Raw genomic sequence first — 19,966 nt, forward strand, 5'->3', positions numbered from 1 at the left:
ACCTGGTTCTTCTCTCCTTTGTAGTCTCCTTTTTTTTTTTTTTTTTTAACTTAAAAATGACCCCTTCCTGCTCCTGGGTTCTATCTCTGTACTTCTGCATCCCCGTATATATCTCCCTTTCTAGACCTAAGTCCAGTTTTTGCTTTAACTCTTAAATAAATCAGCTTTACCTCCCTGCCCCCTCAAGGTTCCGACCAGTTGTGTGTGTGTGTGTGTGTGTGTGTAGGAGGTCATTATGTAACGTTAAGACACAGGCAAGGTAAGGAACAGGGAGAAGAGAGGAGTTACAAGGAGTCTGAGGAGGGAAGAATTAAGGGAGGGGAGAAGGGAAAGAGAAAAGTCAGATGCCCTCTGGCCTTTCCAGGTCAGGGCTCAGACACCGCTGTGACCTCCTTTCCGTCTAGGCAACCAGCCCAGTGTTTATAAACAAAATCAAGCAGGTCTCTTCCCAAACAATAGCACTTCACTAACTTCACAAGCACTTCTACAGCTCTTATGCAAATTAATGAGGACTCCTCATCACCAGTGTCCCCACCCCCCACGCACAGTTACACTCACACCACTCAGGGTCACAAGCCCATCCTTCTCAAAACACAAGGAGCTATTTCCAGCAAGAGCATCCAACAAAAATTTTACATTCCGTCTGGGGAAGAGCTCTGAGAGACAATGATACAGATGGGAAAAGATAGACAAGTAGGGAAAAATAATTGTGATTTCATTGACTAGAAGATACAACTGTGATCTTTTAAAACCTAAAACATCTATATTTAGTCAATGAAATCCTGTATAGACAATACATAACACTCCAGCCACCACATAGAATCATCTTAAAATAGGACATTACATTCATCCAAACACCCACATTTCCAAGACAAAAAAAAGTACAGATCTTTATAGTTGAAGAAAAGCCACAACCTCTGTATGTAACATCCCTACATATTAGACACAAAAGCACCATTAAATCCTATAGCAAACAAACAGCCCATCTGATCTAAGTTACAAAATGTGTAATTAAATCCATCTTTAATTACAAAAGGCAGCTAGCAAACTAAATAAATCAAAGATTTTGAAACAAATGTTGTTTGCCAAGGTACAGAAATGATAGCTTTACATCATCATAGCTATTTTATACTGTAACCAAAAATCCATTCCAAGAATAAATTACAAATAGGCAAAAAAAAGGTAAAAGCAAAAACAAGGAATTAAATGATTTTCAAACTTTTGCTTTAAAATGGTTATCAATGAAAGTCTAAGATAAATAGGTTAAAGAAAATATACCTCAGAGCAAAAAGATCATCTCCTTTTCTTCTTTGTCTATCAGTCCCCTGTTAAAGCATATGGAAAATGTTTTCAAAATGCCCAGATTTGGCACATTGTCATTGCAAAGAGAGGAGCGCAGTGATGCTGTTAGAGAAAATGGGAAATAAATTCAGGATTGGGTGCTGCCTCCTTCAATGCGGATTTATCTAAGTTTAATTTAATATTCCGCAATCACTGAATGATCGCATATAATTCACCAAGATTTTAAAGGGCTTTATTTAAATACCTTGAGCAACAAGAGAATGGAATTTAAACCACTGTGGCATTGCTTATATATATTTTTAAATTTTCCTATTAGAAGAACTTTAAGTGGCAATTTCTAATAATAAAAGAAAAAACGATGAAGGTTTGGGTTTTTAAAGGGAGAGTGTTAAAGGAAAGCATTAGCTTTATTAAAATCATTCTGAACGTAAAATCAAAAAGCACAAAATGGTTGTTTGTAAAACACTAAACCTTTAATCGATTTTATTGGCATTCTGATCGATTAGATAAACGGAAATCTATAGCAAACATCAAAGCATTTAAAACATTTTCTCTATCTCATTTATAAACAAAACTTTTCTTTTCAGCAGAAAAAAATGATTATCAAACGACTAACAGGAAATTCTTCAGATATCAAATTACGATAATAAAATTATTTCCACATGGAAAGGGATAATGACAATGATGATAGTAATTACAATAATGAATAATTCAACAACCCTTTGACATGTATGGAAGAACCTCGAGCAGAAACCGCTCTTGAAGGGGGGCTACTTTTAAATAAATATTTTTAAGGGAAATATTTTTAAGAGACAACTCTAGGGAAGCATCTTAGGTGTGGCTGTCGGACTAGTGTTAATTTGCCTGCAGGAGCAAGGGAATCAATTTAATTGCCGGCGTCTTCCTTCCAAATTGAGTTACTTCTTATTAGTAAAAACTAATATGCAAATGTCAGTGAACCCTACCAGGTTTACAAACTTGTGTCTGAACCTGTCTTCTACTTATTCTAAAAGGTGACTCCCAGAACATAGAGAGGGTCGAAGACCAGACTCCCCAAACCTGAATGTAATCGCACATTTGATCCTTTAAGCGAAGGAAAACAATTTATTTGGAGATATGAAAACTGCAATCCGGAGAAATGCAACCCTCAGAGGTTCTGGCATTCTAGCTGCAGCATGGGGAAGTGTTGCTGTAACGGGTATTATGTTTATTTGTTAAAGAAAATCAATGAAAGTGGCTGTAAAGTAGTTAGTGAGGCATGTGTTTGGGACTCGCGGTGGATCGTGACTCCGGCAGGCTGAGCAAGCAGCTCTTCTTCTGGCCAGCAAAGTCCCAGCGTCGCTCGGAGCCTGGCTCGGGCTACGCGGCACCTGGCTCCAGTTCGCCGGTGCTGCCCCGCGGTGCTCGCGCCACCGCCCGAGTCGTTACAATGCTCTGCCCTTTTTGCCCTCTGTCCTAGTAGTCGCTCCCTCCAGTTGACAGCGGTGGCCTTCCCACGCCCTCCCTCTGCAGCACACACCTTTTTCCGCCTTCCCTCTTACTGACTCTAGCCGGTCCCTCCTTCCTCTAGGCTACAGGTCTGAACTTCTGCACTTCTCTTCCTTCTCCTGTAATCCCTGCTGCATCTCCTCTTCCCTTCGGTGAATCGCCGACTATTTCCTTCCTACCCCGCCCCGCCCCCATTTCTCTCTCTGCCATTTATTTAGCACCCGGGTCTTCTTACCCTCGCACTCCTATCCTCTCCTCCAGACATTCCAGAGAGTTCTCATCACACCAGAATGCACTCTTTTTCTCCTCCTCCTCCCCTTGGATTGGAGAGTTGGGGGGTGGGGGGGGGATTTCGAGTTCAACTCCCAGGGGGTTTATTCTATTCTTTTAACAGCTTTACTTTCCCTTTTCTTCTTTGCGTAACCTTCACCTACCTACTAATTTATAACAGAAGCGGTTCCTTTCTCTTTCATTTCCTAGTTTACGGTTCTCGTCTGGGGTTGTGCATCGCACACGCACTCGCAGGCTCCCCCTACCCGCACCGCCCAGGCGGCCGCCCGCCGGGGCAACTCTTGTCATTTAGTTAGCTGCCGTCTAATTGCACTCTCTCTTCTCGGAATAAGTTCGTTTCCCTGATTTAAAGTTCTCCGTACAGCGCCTCTTTATTTGTTAAATTACTTCGTTGCCCAAATGATGGGTGGGGGTTGGGGAGAAAGTGTATCACCCACTGAAGTCCCTTTTAACACCCCAGTCCCACCACCCGCCCCAGTAATGTCTTGTGTGAATAGTAACGAATTCTGGACAATTTTTCCTGTCTGCACGTGCAGACTGCTTCTGAATTGTTCCTGGGCGAGTCTCAAACCCCTCAATCGCATCTTCTGCCTTCGAGTGGTCATACTTTCAAGCTGTTCCCCTTTCCTCGTCTCCCCTTCTCAGCAGCCCTGGCTTCGAGAGCGGAGCGCAGTCTAAAGACCTCGTCCTCTTGTTTCTTGTTTCTTGCTGCTGCAGCTGCCGCTGAAATTCGCTGTGGCCGCTGCCTCTTCCCGCTTTAATCCCAGACCTCCAGTCATTGGGCAGCTCCTCAGAGGCAAGAAGTCAACACCATGGCAACCCCACAAGCCTATCAAATCGCCGGCTGGTGTGACAGCAGCAACAATGCAGGCAGGAGTGGGCTGGGCAGAAGAGCAGAGTGGCCACTGCGCTCAGGTATATGGTCTGGGAGTGGACAGCAGCTGTCAGCCTCCACGGTCTAGCTACACAGATGTGCACCACTCGGTTCATACCCCTACCCCAAGTCCCCTAGTAGGTCTAGAGGAGGAGGAGGAAGAAGAAGAGGAGGGATGCATGTAAGATTGGAAGAGCTTCGGAAGAGTTTCAAGCTAAAAGTCATCGAAGCCTAGATATTGTAAACTAAAGATGCCCTGTGCCCCAATATTCCACGAAACCAAACCACACTAGGCAGCCTCAGAACTAAATTTAAGTGGTTTGCACAAAGGTGTGGGGGTTTTCTTCACCAGGTCTTCTATCACGTGCTTGAACAAAAGTAATGAAACATTTTGCTCTGGAGTTCCAAAAGGATCAAAGAAACCATGGAGCTTTTACTGTCTGCTAAGTATTGGATTCTGCAAAAAAAAAAAAAAAAAAAAAAAAAAAAAAGGTTCAACATCATGTTCTGTCAATATGCTAATTGACTGCCTGGAAATAACCTAAACTTTACCTGAAACAGCCTTTGCCTTGTTCTTTCCCAAAGTGTGTGCTACGTGTAATGTGTGTTCTAGATCTTGATTCTCTAGAAAAGAAACAGGAGACTAGGAAATGGGTAACTAGCAAATCTGTGTGTTCCTCTTGGGCCTACCTGGCCATTTATATTTCCTCATTTTCCTTAAGAAACTCCCAAGTTTAGCCGGATGGAAGAAGACAAGACTTTCACTAATATTTCAGAACATCTTGTGAATTAACATGAGATAGACTGAAACTGCATTTTTCCTTTTTGATTTTAAAAGCACTCAGTGTTTCTGAGAAACACACAACATGTTATTTCTCATTAGATTTTAACTCCATAGGGAAAACTTTGACAAATATTTGTACAATACACTACCCTTGACCATATAAGCCCCTCTATTATTTATCTCATCATTGATTTCTAAATTTCAGAACACAAGTTTGTTGAAGTTGTATAGGACAGGAAGAGAAATCCACTTAATGAAGTTAATGTGTCATACTGAGGAAATCTTGTATGAATTCTAAAATCTACCCTTAATCCACTCCACATAAACACAATTCACTAAATAAACAACTTTCATATTGATCTAACATTTTAACATTCTTAGGCTCTCAGTGTGTAAGTATTTAAATCATCCTTGGCATGCATAAAATCCTAGAGAATTGGAAAGGTTTCTTAAAACAGCAATTGCGATGTTAGGCAAAGTAGGACCGAGAGCCAATTTTTGTGGCTCTAGAGAGAAATTCAATGAAATCTTGAACTTCATTTCCTTACTCTCTCTATATTTCATTGTTGATGGATCCTAGTATTAAAACAGTACATTTTCAAAATATAATTTATTACAGATCCAAAATGGGTATAATAACTGACATTGGAGAAACAGGTCATGATATACTAGAGAAAACTTTTGGTCATAATACGATTTTCCCTGCACTGAAACTCTAATAACATTCTGGTAACATTTTCTTATTCCGTGCCACTCCGCAGAATTGTTCAGTGAGGAACAGCCAGGCACACAGAGCTGAAATTTGGTTGTAGTTTAAATGGTTATCTCAATGCCAAGTTATTGATATCCTTAAATATCTTCTGCCTAATTCACATTACATTTGACAGGTACTGAATGTTTACAATGGGAAATGTAAGAAGGAACATTATACCATAATTTTAAATTAAAATGCCTATATTTAATCTCCCAGAAACAAACTTGTAAATTTAAAATCTTCTTAAAGAGAAGTTAACTGAAGTGTGCAGATATCTGTTAGTACTTTTTGTCTTCAGTAAGAATAAATGAATAGAGGAAATATGATAACATTTAAAATTTTATTATTTCATTTCATGAATGGTACCTCCTTGGTGGAAAACTATAATTTCCTGAGGTTCTATATAATAGTATTTCTATATGGGTGTATGTATATATGCTAGGCAAAGACAGGAAGAGATACTGACATTCAAATGTTTATCTATATGTAGTATTTTTAACTTAAAAAATAAAGTGAGATAAATTAATACACTTAAATGAAAACAAATCTCTAGATATTCTATTAGACTCTCTGAGTTCTTAGACATGGTTATTTTTTTCTTTATCATTTTTTTCTTTGCCAGGTATAAGGTATTGAAAATTAAACAATTTTGCCATATGCTATATAGATATTCATTTTTTTAATCATAAGTCAATTTAATGTCTACCCTTAAAAATACCCTCGGATTATACAGTATATGACCATCTGTTTACATACAGATTTACACACATGCCACACACATGTTGCTAGCAAGTCAGGTGTACATTCAAATCTTTACATTTAGAGCCATTTTCTACACTTTTAGTGTTTTCACCATGGATACTGTTGGAAGGGGGCAATTTCTCTTTATAGCTAATGATTAAAACAGTGGAATTAAATGTAGTTTCAGTGCTAAATAAAAAAAAGAAATCAATGCAAAGATGCCTTGCTCCTTTTCAGCAGAATGGATACCATCTCCATAGAGTTCATTCTTGACCTTACCTGAGTAAGTACTTTAACTTAAAGTATGAGATGCACCTAGAGGGGTAATACATTGAGCTTAATAGGAAGACAGTTAATAACCTTTTTTTCATCCTCGTGCACTATCAATCATGGCTGTCACCAGTCTGCTGAATCAAAGCAAAAGTGTTCTTCACAGATGACTGATTAGAAACGCAAAATCACAAGATCCATCTTCATGGTCACTTTTATTATAGTCATTTTTAAACTGACAGCAACCTGCTCAGTTTCAGCACACTGGGCATCACAAATAGTGTCACTCAGTGCAGCTAAGCATGAGAAGAGGTTGGTTGGATTATACTTAAAAATAATTAGGCCCTCAACCCTTTGTGGAGCCAAGAAAAAGGTATTCCTTTCTCCATCCCCTTCTATCCTCCTCACCCCCATAACTTGCTCTGATTCCACTGTATCATTAGTTTACCATCTTGAAGGGGGGCAACCAGGGTATAGTTTTATTCACATTAATTATCAAGGAACTAGGGATGAATATGCCCTCTTGAAAGTTACAGGTAACTTTTTGTCCACTACTTTTTGTCAACTTCATGACAAACAACACTGCTACCTTTATAGTTAAATTCGATTCCTTTTAGATGGAAATATGTTTTTAGACAAAAACACCTCAGGAATCTAGGTAGCCAGGTGCTAGTAAATGATACTTGCTAGGAGAGGCTGTTCTCTGTTGAAGGCGTTTAATATGGTATCATCTGGGTCTTGTAGCATTGACATTACTGAGGTTATAACTATTTAAATGCATAATCTTAAAGGTAGTCAATACATTACGTATTACTATATTAGCCATGTAAATTCTTGTTATACTGCCTGATATCCTTTCCTTTTCAGCCCTACAATACTGAAAAATAAATGACAAATTTGAAAAGCCAACAAATAGATATACATAAAAAACCATTAAGCCAGGAGATTTGAAAACATTATGGCTGAATCAAATAAGGAATTTTGTCTTTGTCTTAGAGTGTTGATCTTTATGCTACAAAGACGACCCTCTCAGGTTTACCTCATGCTGTTTTAATACACTCCCTTATAATATTTTATAATTTTATAAAGTACTAATGATACAAATATTTACATGGGAACATTTTTAACAGAATGTGCAAAATAGGCTGAGATTCTTGTACCCATTTTATAGGTTCCTTATTTCATATTTCAGAAAAGAAAACCCAATTGGATTTACATTTGAATTTAGTAATTTTAACCAAAATACCCTATTTGAAATTTCCGATAGTTGTCTTTTCCTTCCATCCCAAATCTTCATTTTCTTATTAGAAGCCGAACAGACACACATACAGAAAAGAGAGAGAGGAGGAGAGAGAAAAAATTATCAATGATATTTCTTTATAGAGCACGATACCTTCATATTCATTTTCAAACATCTTAATATTTTACTTTTACTACCTTTCTGTTGAACTACCATTTTTTTTCCTCCGTCTCTACACACACACACACACACACACACACACACCCTACACTCATTTACTGCTTTACTCTAGATTACGAGGATGCTTTCCTTCTCTGAAAAAAATACATAGATTGGCAAGATATATATATATGATATATCTGGAGTTATACAGATGGTAGTGGGTGCACAAATGTACTCTCTGTGTATAAGAAGGCTAATATTAATTTCTCAATACTATACTTGATTTACACATAATTTTCTATCAAATGAAGAGATTATTAAATACCCAATTTGCTAGTTAGTTTGATTTTACATTCTGGAGTAAATTAAGTTGTTTTAGAATTTGGATAGATACATGTGTCAGTTGATATTTTAAATTTTTTACTTTTTATTAAAATCAGTGACAATATTTATTGATATATTGTTAAACGTGAACATGAGGATTAAATGAAATGCTTGCATATTTTAAAAGCTGCACAGTTCTATAGATGACAGTGTAATAATCACCTTAATGGCTCCATTTTCAATTTAATGGTAAAAATTTCTCCTCACGAAATATATGTGTGTGTGTGTATGTGTGTGTGTGTGTGTGTGTGTGTGTGTGTGTATGCTTAGTTTGGATAAATTTATACTTTTAGAAAGGAGAATATCCCATAGAATTCAATATTATTTCTTCTGAAGTTAATGTTTGGTGTATAATATTCTTTGAGCCTAGGTTATACTAGTCAGAATATTTATGGAAAAGAGATGGATTTGAAATATCTTGACTCACTATAACACTTTTTGCTGCTAAAACTAATTCAATGACATGATATACATGATTTTTGGCATCATCTTGATAATCTAGGCAGGTGGTCACTATACCTTAAACATCAATCTTTAATATGCATCATAAATATGATTTATAAAAATTTTCCCCTAGATATGGGCAAATAAAAACAATTTTCCTTTATACTTTAGAAATTTAATCAAAACTACTTTAAAAATTAGTTTCTTTTGAAAGTTACTCCGGAGTCACTGGTAGAGAATTTTGTGTTTTGACATTATTTGAAAACAGCATTCACTTACATTTAAAGCATTAAGGTTAATTTAAAAAATTGGGGGGGAAATGTCCACATCTCTACTTACTAGGAATGTTTAACAGACTATTTTTTTGCTGTTGGTTTGGAAAATCTACCTTAATTTGTGTGCATTGTTTGTGCTTATGTTTGCTTCATTGAGATGTTCCTGTGTTTAAGTGACTATATAAAGTAGACAATTTTATTTAATGTTAGAATATCATATGATAAATGGACTAAATGAAACTCATAATTTAGTTGGTAGAGATGCATTTAATATATAAATATGTATTCCTCAAAGAATTTTTTCAACTGAAAAAGACTAATAATGCTCGTGCATTTCACCTTGGGCTGGAATTTATATATTTGTGCATTACATATAATCCACAATATCTGCATATATGTAGACAATTACACTTAAATAATCTCAAGTTTAGATTATCGACTTTCAATGGTAAAATGCTGTCTCACATACATATTACAATTATCCTTACCATGCTGGCATTTATGCAGCCTGAATATGCAGTTATGGCATTTCTTTCCCGAGGTATGATTTTCCCTTGGTACTGGAATTGTTCTTTGTCGAATCTTTGTGATTGAAAAAAAAAAAAGCTGTTATATGAGTGTCAGTTTGCAATAAATGTGTGAGAAGATGTACGATCAGGATAGACTGGCCATCTTTTAGTGTGTCTTTTCTACCTGAGCTTCAGGGCTCCAGCTCCCAACTAGTGATATTTAAAGAGAAAAGAAATGAAAGCAAAGGTCATCAGAAATCACCTTTAGCATTTTATAGTAAAAAAGAAAAAAATTTGAAATATTTACAATAATTTGCTATGTAATTTTGTTTGAATTCTTTCTATATTAATGTTCCAAATGCTGCTATTATTCCTATAACTCATTTAAAATTGTCATTGTGTTCAACTCCTACTTTTTACTTACAAAAAAGATAAGCAATCCTTTAAAAATCTCTAAAACTGAAATTATTATTTTCTCTACCATTCATATTCTCCAAAGCTTTCTGCCACTCAGCCACTAAAGCTAAAGGGTGCATTTTATAATAAATAGACTATTTTGATCAGCATGCTCTATTCTTAACTTGAACTTCAGTTTACAAAGAGATATGCAAATAGATTTAATGACAACTTTTCAGAATGCACTCTAAGCTGTTAGTGATGTTTTCAAGTAAAAGATTTAGGATAATATGAGATAAAGATCCCTTTTTTGATAGCTAAAGTTTTATATGTAAACCTTCACTTATGTATTACACAACCACTGAAGAATTTTAATGTATTGCAGTTCATTTTGCAATATTTGCACAAACATTCAGAGTAGTATTATGTTGCCTAGTTATTTCATTATATTGTATTTCACATTTAGATTTTCATTTGAATTTTCCCATTTTCAACATTTGGATATCATCTCATTAACTATCATAAAGCAGTAGTTGAAGGAGGGGTAATTCTGAAATGTAAACACCCCTTCTAGAATTTTACAGCATTGCCATGGCAGCAAAAGAAGGGACTAGCATTACTTTCCCCCAAACATTTCCCTGTTATGATTATAAGAAAAGATCAGATGCTGTGGCAATTTTTTTCATATGTGATCTTTCTTTCGAATTATTTTCAAAGTCAACTGTCCTTAGACCTTATTTTCATCTCCACAAAGCATTAAGTTTTGCTTCTTTGTAAAATATTTCTTCATAACATATCTTAGTTTAATTCACTTATAGCAAAAGAAACACCCAAGCTCAATCTGGAGACCTCCTTCCAACATAATTTAGCTGGACCTTTTCTTAGTAAAGGTTTTCTGGTTTTCATTTTCACTTCATATTCTCAAATAAAAGATCCTTTGTTGTCTACCATTTGATTGGACTTAATGAAAAACACTCCATTTTAACTTAACAGTATTTCCTTTTGAATTTATTATATTTAAGAACACTGTCAAAAATCAAACATTTAATCTCAGGTTTTTATATTTCAAAATATATTACTATCACATGGCTCAGTGAGGTGATGTAAAAAGTATACTGAAAAGATTTCAAAAAGGAAAAGCAAAAGCAGAAAAAAAGAAAAAGCCGGCTCCATTTTAATATGAAACTAAATACTTGGCTAATGTGGAGATTGGGTGCAGCAGCTGACCATAAGGATAACATGTGACAGGGTGCCAACAGCAGAATTGTGCAGTATTGACTAAATGAGGTTCACTGATTTGTATTGAGGCTAATATCTTCTTTAAACAATTCCGTGTAAATTGTGCGTATAAAGTCATTGGAAGCTATTTCTCAGGACAGCCTCGCTGGCTAGCTACCTGCTGGAGTGAGGAAGATAATCAATAGGAAGAAATAGAGCCGAGCATGAGTCTGGGAAGCTTCAGAGCAGTTAATGCTGATAAAGGTAGATGATGTCAATATTTGGGAATAGCACAACTCTAGGATAATAGACAAAAGAGAAGTGCATATGTTGTAGGGTGTTCAAACAGGGGCAAAATTAAAAGCTTAAGTGGCAGATGATGCCCTGGACTGCAAAAGACATTATTTTTACAGGTATTGCTAAATTTCTCCTGAAATCCAAACAGACCATGATGTTAGATGAAAAAGGTACCTAACTTTTCTCGGAAGCTTCAATACCCATTTCCATTTCAATGGTCAGTAGGTGTCTGCCCAGGATGAGGCTGTTTTCCAAACAATTGGCAGATACACATTTTTACATATATGATACTCCACGTTTCAGGAAGATATTGCAGTTTTTAAAAATGTTTCCAAGATATAGCAGATAAAATAACATATAAAAGATAAAATGAAAATAGGCTGTCAGTCAAAGGGTGATACCAAAGAAATAAACAAACCTAATTGCCTTTGCATATACTTGTGATTATGGCAGATGCCTTATTTTTTTCAAGGTAGTAGACTTATTGGAAGTGAGGTAATGGTATATTTTTACTAATTTAATACAGAAAATCAGTTTTCCTCTTGCTGTCAGGCGATGAAATTTTGTTCTTCTGTGCTGATCTTTCTGTTGATGTATTATGACATAGTCTGTCAACATGAACAGAAATGTGAAAGGAGATTGGGTGACTGGGACGTACAACCTGCATAGAACTCTTCTTGAATTTTAAGCATGTTATCATGTTTGGGTACAACAAGTAAGATTGTGCTTGCTTTTAAAAGCTGCATTTTTATATAATATAAGCACAAGCAAAACAGGTGGACTATGACCAGGCTTTAAACCTGAATGAGGAAGCTAAATCCAAAACACGTATTTCAGAATTCCTTTTTGAAAACCCCTTTTATAAGTTGATTCCTTAAAAAAAACAAACAAAAAACCACCCCCCCACCATTCATAACTTTCTCAGCAAAGAGGAAAAATACATTCATGCACATATGATTATCAAACATAGCCATTTTCTCCTAAATTAAACAATTCCACGACTGTTCCATGCTTTTATTGTCACAGATGTTTTTATTGTCTGGTGTGAGATATACATCAAGCACGTGATTCTGAAGTTAGGTAAAACAGCCAAGCTTTGATAGTTTTTTCTTAAAATAAATATATATATATAGGAAATTCTATTAGCAAAGCAAGTATATTTATCTGGGACCTCACATTTTAAACATCATTTTTATCCCTAAAAATACAGAAATAAATAAATTTTACTCCTATTATTTATTTTATGCTTTTATTTTAGGGGTAATTATTTTGAAAACAATGTTCAATTTTTAAACAAATCACACACTGGAGTTATTAATGCAAGTCACTAGATTGGGATGAAAATAATTTCATATTCCAAATAGATCATCCTTGTAAGCTTCTCCACAAATAAAATTTGCTTTTGAAAAAATTGCTGGTATGTTGTTCATATATCCTCTCTTTTTATCTTAAATACAGGGAAATAAAACATCCTCAGTCATTCTTGAATTCTAAAGAAGGCTTCCTTTCAAATAAAGTATGAATTTTGATTTAGAGACACAGAAAAAAAATCTTTTAAGATCTATACTTCAACTAATTTGTTAATCTTGTGCCACTTTTAGCATTTGTCACACATATAGACCAGGAAATTGGCTCCATCTCATTCTAGCTCTGTATTGAATTAAAAACCTCTACTGCAAAGAAGAGCATGATGTGGGGAAAGAATAAATTTAGTTCTTTCTTTAGCAATGCACATATATTTCCATACATTTCACATCCTGAGGGAGCCTATGAATGCATTCAATAAATACAAAACTATAAACTCTAATTCCAGAAAAGGGAAAGGTTTAAACATTTTTTCCCTGATTTTAATATGCCATTTTAAGCTTGAAGATCGAAAATTAAATAATTTCATACATTTTTTTCTTTTTTTTTTTTGAGCAGACATCTTCAGTATTAGAAATAAATCTAAAATAATGAATCTTAGTTGTTCCTTCCACTTGGATAATATCAGCAGTTTTAGATCAAAGCAAATTAAATACCAGCAATGACAAATTGAGAAAAATGTTTTATGCCAGTTGAATCTGTGTTTGCATTCAATCCACCAAAGTCCACCCAGGCTAATTTGGCGGACACTGTATGCAAACCATTTACGTACATGTACATTAAAAGAAGTGTCCATTCCTATTTCATGTTTCCAGGCTAATGGAAAAGGTAGCTTTCAATCAAGTGTGATAATAATAGGGTAGATTTTAAGCACAATGGTGCATTTCTATTAAGATTTTTGTTATAAAATATGCCCCACAGGTGAAGGAGATTACTAACTCTTATATAGACTTGCTGAAGGTGTAGTTCACTATACTTTCAAGTATTTGAATCTGTGACTGCGTGCCGAGGAGACAGTGCAGGGCGGTAGATTTATGATGGCCTCACGGAAACAGAGCTAGCAAAGATTATGGCATACTTGTTTAGAAAAACGGTGAACTGAAGGTTCCTGATTTACACTGACATATATCTAGATGAAACCATAGTTTGCAAATTGCCTTGAGAAGTCATCTTTTATTAAGTGCTTGATGGGGACCTACATGTACATATCTATTTTAAAACCTATCAAGAATGCGGATCTTGCATTTGCAAGAATTTTATTTTAGGTTTTTATGTTAAAAATATTTTTACTTGTAAATTTCTATTTTCTAACTGCCTTAGAAATGAACGTCCAGTAAAAACAAACAAACAAACAAAAATTATGTCGGCTAAGAAATGCATTTCATGATAAACACTAAAAAGTCCAATATTAGGAAGAATTTTGAAAAATTTCACAGGATATCTGTATTCTAATGAAGAGGTTCAAAGTCTGTAAGGTTTTTGGTTTTCATTTTTCACATTTATGTTATTATTCAAGGAAAAAGAAATAACCTTAAAAGACTGGGCTTGAATTGGTCAACTTAAAATCCATCGCTCCCTGACTGCTTCCTGTTTTAAGTGTTGTTTAATCAGCATGATCTTTGAAGGATGTGTCTGTTTCTCCCTAATTTTGTGAGGCTAACGAAGATACTCCCTGACTAAATTCAGGACTGAAATTGTGAGCCTATATGCTCATAGGCTTTTTTTTTTTTCTTTTTTTTTTTTCCCTATGAGAAGTCTTATCTGTGTATGATTAGAAATGACAGCATGCATGACACAAACTTGAATCATTCTGCTATGCATTTCCAATTCCTGAGACCATTATTCCTTGTCATCCCTTTTTATTTTTATAATAGCCCATAGTGTCACTATTTCTATTTAGGAGAAACACATATTATTTTCTTCCCAGATCCCACAATACGAATTTAGTTGCTCCTCCTTAATCTGAGAAATTAATGTTTGAGAAAAGACAAGAGTATTATGCAATTAAATAACACAGCTTTGAAATTGCTGAAATCACAGCCCCTTCAAAATCCTCCTTCTATTGCGGCCGTTATCCTTGTATTTTACAGCTTAGGAGTTTGGATGCTTGATGCTGGTATTGTGTGAAGTGGGTGTTCCTGGAAGTCACACTTTTGAATTATTGTGTGCCCCGACTGCTTCTGGGCATAAAATTTCTCTAACAGACAGCAGCTGACAGATTGGGAAAACCTGGCTCAAAGCGTCAGATAACATCTAACTCTAATGTAAGTTTTGAAAGTATCTTTTGGGTCTCTTTTCTTAGGGATTTATAAAAACAAACAGAGTAGGGAGTTCCCGTTGTGGCTCAGTGAAAACAAATGCAACTAGAAACGATGAGGCTGTGGGTTCGATCTCCGGATACTTTTTTTTTTTTTTTTTTTTTTTTTTTGTCTTTTTGTCTTTTAGGGCCACACTAGCAGCATATGAAGTTCCCAGGCTAAGGGTCTAATCAGAACTACAGCTGCCGGCCTACACACCACAGCCACAGCAACGCCAGATCTGAGCCACGTCTGTGACCTACACCACAGCTCACGGCAAAGCCGGATCCTTAACTCACTGAGTGAGGCCAGGGATCAAGATACCTGTTTTTTTAATGGTAAAAAACACACGAGATTTACCCTTTTGTCAAAATTTTAAGCGTATAGTTCCCAACTATAGGCACAACATTGCACTGTCAATCTCTAGAATTTTTTCATCTTACATAACTGAAAAATTTTAACCATTGGACAACAACTCCTTACCTCTGCCTTCCTGCAGCTCCTGCAACCATTTTACACTTGTCTGTATGAAGTTGACCATTTTGATATCTCAGAGAGGTGGAGTCATGCAGGATTTGTCTTTCTGTGCCTGCTTTATTTCACGTAGCATCATGTCCTCAAGGTGCATCAGGACACATTTCTGGGTTTAGCCTTATCCTCTCCTTCCTTGGAGGGTCACAGAGAAGGGGCTCAGCTGGGATGTTTGACATGGAATAACGTAGTTCACTTACTAGGAGATTGTGCTGGGTGGGGAGGGTTCAGAGCAGAAAGGCTGATTAATTCTTATGGGAAACAGGTACCGTGACGCTTGTAGCCACCATTTGCATCATAGGTGAAGGTTGAGAAGCAGAGGTAATGTTAATTGAGTGTTCACCGTTCAATAAAGACTTCACTTACATTGTCACATTCATCCACTCTGGTCCCCACTGAGACAGGAGTAGCTATTATCTGCACTTTGTGAATGAAGGAAATTGAAGTAGAGAGGTGAGGTAACGTCTATTAAGTTCACAGAGCAGAAAAGTTCCAGATGAGAGAGCAGTTACATTCCTTCCCCTGGAGCACTGTCACCTGCATCCCTAGTAGTTGCTTAGTAAAACATTTCTTTTCTTGAAATCCAAGGGAATAAGTACAGTGGATGACAATCAGCTCTTCCTTCTCCTTTCCTGATGGAGAAATAAGGAGCCCACGTGATTCTGCTGACTTTGGCTATTTTGTTCTGAAGCCGTGCAAATATATCAGCGTGAGATGTCCTCCCAGGGCACAGATGTCAGAATGTTGGGTGTGGCAGCTTTGATCTTTGAGGTCCTTTTTTCGGTGATATATTTGAATTTACCAATGGGCCTGTAGAAGATGCACAGATTTAGGAACAATCCAAGTGGACCATGTGAGAGGACTTATTCTGAATTACATGTTGCTTTCACATTAATAGGAGTCATTAGAGTTCCCATAGTGGCTCAGTGGAAATGAATCTGACTAGCATCCAGGAGGGTGTAGGTTTGATCCCTGGCCTCACTCAGTGGGTTAAGAATTCAGGTTTGCTGTGAGCTGGGATGTAGGTTGCAGATGGGGTTTGGATCTGGCATTCCTATGGCTGTGGCATAGGCCAGTAGCTAAAGCTCTGATTTGACTTCTAGCCTGGAAACCTCCATATGCTATGGGTGCAGCCCTAAAAATACCAAATATATATATATATATATATATATATATATATATATATATATATATATATGTAGAGTCATTGATGGGGGTGCTATTTTCATGATTGTATTCTTTGGTATTGGTTGTTGCATTTTCATGACATCAAGTGTAAACCTATGATATAGTGAGGGGATTTACTTAGGTAGGATTTAGTGCTTAATTTTCCTATATTCTTTTCTATATTACTTAGGTAGGATTTAGTGCTTAATTTTCCTATATTCTCATCAGTGACTGCTCTTATTATTTCTGTTGCATTTGCTTTTGTTCAGAAAGACATTCACTAAAAATTGCTTGTATTATTTACTCATAAGAGTTACAGATTCTGCCAAAATTGGTCATACTCATCATGCTCAATCCTATTATAGGTGTGTACTCTGTTGAGGTACCAATATTTTACATCCTTAAAAAAATATAGCATTTACTGGTGTTTCCGTTTTGGCTCAGCAGGTTAAGAACCCAACTCGTATTCATGAGGATGTGGGTTTGATCCCTGGCCTCACTCAGTAGGTTAAGTATCCGGTTGCCCATAAGCTGTGGCATTCAGTCGCAGAGGTGGCTCAGACTCAGCGTTGCTGTGGCTGTGATGTCGGCCAACAGCTACATCTTTGATTTGACCCCTAGCCTGGGGGCTCCCAAATGCAGCAGCTATGGCCCTAAAAGAAAAAATGTATATATAGTATTTACTTATGTGTAGAGAATGCTTCACAAATAGTAGGGGCTCAACCAGTGTTAACCAAAGAAACATACATTTGCTTTGATTAAAATCTGATTTAAAGGGACCATAGTACTTTGATCTCAACATTGGTGATTCAGATTTGTTAAATTAAAATTTGCTTTTTTTTTTTTCCCACTTAGGCTTCATGAAGATGGAGATATGGGAAAAAACAGTGAGCTGGCACCTCACTCACTTGTAATGATTCAAACAGAGAATGTCAGAGGTACACAATTATTCAGTAAACAACAGCAAAGTACATAAGAATAGAAGCATTGCAGTCAGTGAAAAGAGGCTTAGCTCTACTTAATATAGTGTTGTGACCCTGGACCAGTAATTAACCTCTTCAGATCTAGTTTTCTTTTCTGTAAAGTGGGCATTATAATAACAGGGGGAGACACCTCAAGGGGTGGGTTTTAAATATTCTGTGGACTAGCACAGAGCCGGGCATTGTGAAAGTACTCAGTAAATTTTACCTGCCACTGTCAAAATACAGGATATTTTGATGGCTTTAAGTACACACGGGGTTTGCTATTTGAAAAATCGTATTTTTGGTATGTTACCCTAATGAAAGATCTTTCAAATCAAAAACTGCTTTATCTTTGAAATTCTAATAACTGAGTTTTATAAGTAGTAGAGATACCCTTTAAACAATATTTGAAATTCAGTAGAGTTTTCTTCTCACGCTTGGCATAGGAGTCACATTTTTGGACTGTGCTGCAGCTACAATGGTGAATGAGATACCGTCTCTATGTTTAAGAAATGTACAGCCCAGTGGCATATTTACTGACCAAAATTATGATGGAAGAGCGGGAAGGGAAATATTAATTCCATGAAACTCATTTGGGAGCATAAAGTCAGGACTTAATATACGTTGTGAACTACTGAGAATGCTGTGATTTTTTAAAAAAACTTCTAAAGCTCTATACACATTTGTCACTATTGTGTATGTGTGTGTGTGTTCATGAACTGAGAAAAGAAAACAAAAAGTCCTCTTTTATTCTAACTTTCATTGCCTTGTTTGTAGGAAAAGAAATACTGTTTCCACTCTCACTTGTAAGTGAAGATACTATTTCCATGAAGGAACAATTACGTGCGTGGATAAACTAACACACAAGGCTTCTACGACAGTGTCATATAAACTGGAAAATCATTATAACTAGAAAAATTTCTTCAACAGAAGTGGTAATATTTCTAACTTTTTTTTCTCCTTTCTTTCAAAGTCCGCTGCCACACACAATCTCTGAAAAAGAAAGACAAAACTCTTTCCCTTTAACACTGACAGGAATAACAAATATTGCATCTCTTCCTTGTCCTTTGACTTGTGTGACTTGTGCCCTCGTGTGTGACCACAAGGTGCCCTTTCTGTTGACAGTTACAAGCAAAGTATAGATGCCCTGTCGGACCGTATGCACAGTTCAAATAAGCCAGGATGTTCAGTGTGATTTGGGCAACATAAGTGCAGCTGTATAAAGCCCAGTGTAGCCATCCTGCTGGTCACCTGGACAAAACAGACAAAAGGAAAGAGACTGAGCATTCCTAAATTTTCTACCATATTTCATTCATAAATGAAATGAATTATGTAAAATGAATTAGACTTCCTAACTAACTTCACTTTGTATATCATTTCTTAGGAATGTCTAATAGACAGAGACAAAAAACAAACAAACAAACAAAAAAAACGTCTTATTAGATTGTTAAACCCAATTTTCAGGGTCTATAAGCTGTCGTTAGTCTTTTTTTTTTTTTTTCCAAGAACGATATTAGGCGTTATTTTCTATCCTAATTTGGTATTGATGTTAAAAGTGTGTCTGACTGGCATCTGTTACCACAGGTGTCAATGGGTGGAAATGCTGATTCTTTAGCTTACCTTTGATATTCATTATTCCGGGACAAGTGGGAACCAAATACTTCTGTAATGCTCAGTGTCTACCCCGGACTGTTGCTCTCTAAATGTAACCTCAAGATAGAATTAAGGCGGTATATTTTCTGAATCGTTGGAGAATCATTCGGTCTTAACTTGAAAGCCCAAGAGTAAAGAATGCCTGCTTACCTGCCAACAAGAGAAAGGAAAACAACTAACAGGAAGAAGAGGTAAAGGACCCGAACAAAGCTTTGTTAACCTTTAGTCTTTACATTAGTGATTTCTTCAGTTAGTTGGATAACTAGGTGCCTGAAAAAGTAGTCCTGTATAACTGCAGATACAGAGCAGAAATTCTTGTTCCCATTATTAAATGGGAGTGAGATGAAAGTTTAATACTGGTACAATGTAATGCATCAGGTAAAGTCTATTCGAAGGGCTAAACTCCACACTGCAAGTAGATGAACAGACATTGTGTCGTAAGCATATTTCCATTGCATTGTAGAGTTTTTATTAATTTTTATGACTGAATGTATTCTATTACTATTCTATTTAACTATTCATACTGTTAAACTTTTAGATTATTTCTGAACTTTGGCTTTTA

General features: G+C 36.3%; 1 protein-coding gene and 1 long non-coding RNA gene across 3 annotated transcripts in view; one reads left to right on the forward strand and one right to left on the reverse strand.

The window, feature by feature from the left end:
* Nucleotides 1-1,405, reverse strand: part of ZFHX4 (zinc finger homeobox 4) — a 196,712-nt gene extending 195,307 nt beyond the window's left edge. Inside the window, exon 1 of the mRNA XM_021089179.1 lies at nucleotides 1,279-1,405. The gene's annotated coding sequence lies outside the window, so the exon portion shown is untranslated. The remainder of the gene's footprint in view (nucleotides 1-1,278) is intronic.
* LOC110260271 overlaps nucleotides 17,381-19,966 on the forward strand; it is a 28,228-nt gene continuing 25,642 nt past the window's right edge. For both annotated transcript variants that reach the window (XR_002343255.1, XR_002343254.1), the window contains exons 1-2: nucleotides 17,381-17,727; nucleotides 18,529-18,686. This is a non-coding gene — a long non-coding RNA (uncharacterized LOC110260271). The remainder of the gene's footprint in view (nucleotides 17,728-18,528; nucleotides 18,687-19,966) is intronic.

Source organism: Sus scrofa, chromosome 4 (assembly GCF_000003025.6).
Source record: "Sus scrofa isolate TJ Tabasco breed Duroc chromosome 4, Sscrofa11.1, whole genome shotgun sequence".
In the NCBI taxonomy this organism is placed as follows: Eukaryota; Metazoa; Chordata; class Mammalia; order Artiodactyla; family Suidae; genus Sus; species Sus scrofa.